General features: G+C 56.2%; 1 protein-coding gene across 1 annotated transcript in view; it reads left to right on the top strand.

Moving 5' to 3' along the window:
- The first annotated feature begins 33 nt into the window (after nucleotides 1-33).
- Nucleotides 34-941, top strand: part of LOC106890667 (polycomb complex protein BMI-1) — a 10,392-nt gene continuing 9,484 nt past the window's right edge. Inside the window, exon 1 of the mRNA XM_014946624.1 lies at nucleotides 34-217. The gene's annotated coding sequence lies outside the window, so the exon portion shown is untranslated. The remainder of the gene's footprint in view (nucleotides 218-941) is intronic.

Below are 941 nucleotides of genomic sequence, written 5' to 3'. Positions count from 1 at the left end.
GAGGAGGAGGAGGAGGAGGAGGAGGACCGGGTGTTTTGTAACTAAAATGAGCGGAGCGCAGCGGCGGCGGCGGCAATAAGCTTATTGCAATTGACAGCGTCTGCAGTTCATTTCAAGATGGCCGCTTGGCTCACATTCATTTTCTGCTGAACGACTTTTAACTTTCATTGTCTTTTTTGGCCGCCCCGATCGTCACCCACCGGCTCCCTTTATCCGGGTACGTATGAAGCGGGGTGTCGCCTCGGCGGGGGCGGGGGGCGGAGGGGGCTCGGCGGCGGTTTTGGGCCGGTTTAGGGGCTGCAAAGGGGGAGCCTAGGTGTCCCCCGAGCTCTCTCCGGCTGGGAAAAGCGCTGACAGGCTGCTCCAGCCACACACACACACACAGGCAGGCACGCAGCAGCGGCAGCCTCGGCGCTCGCTCGCCTTTCACGCACCCACATTGGCAAATTTTAGTTCCTTTCTTCCTCCAGACGCCCCCTAAAACCTTTCTGTGCACATGGCCCCCGAGGAGAATATTTCTATTTCCCGACCCTGCTGCCAGCCCGGCCCCGGCGCCCTTTGTTTAAAGGCAGATTTTGATTAAACAGGGACGGTCGTGAAATCTGGAGCTGCCTGGGTCAAGTGATTTCGGTCCTCCCCGAAAGAAACGTGTCTGGGGGAGGTTAAAATGTCAGATAACGCACCCATTTTATAGAGACGGAGCCGGCGGGGGGTAGCGATCCTCCTGGGGGGGTTGTTAGGCGTCGGGGCACCCAGCAGAAAATGTTATTAACTTAAGTTGGACAAGTACTTGTGTGAAATTGGATGGGTTGTAAGATGGCGGTTCCCAGTTGTTTCCAATGTCTCCTCTTACATTTCTGCCCTAAATGCTAAAGTTTTGGGGGGTTGCGCCTGCTGGGGGAGGAAAGGGGGGGTCGACCCCGGGAAATAACTTTTTTTGG

This window comes from Calidris pugnax, unplaced genomic scaffold, assembly GCF_001431845.1.
Source record: "Calidris pugnax isolate Ruff unplaced genomic scaffold, ASM143184v1 scaffold19, whole genome shotgun sequence".
Lineage (NCBI taxonomy): Eukaryota > Metazoa > Chordata > Aves > Charadriiformes > Scolopacidae > Calidris > Calidris pugnax.
Note: the sequence above shows the minus strand (reverse complement) of the source record. Positions and strands in the feature narration are given on the sequence as shown.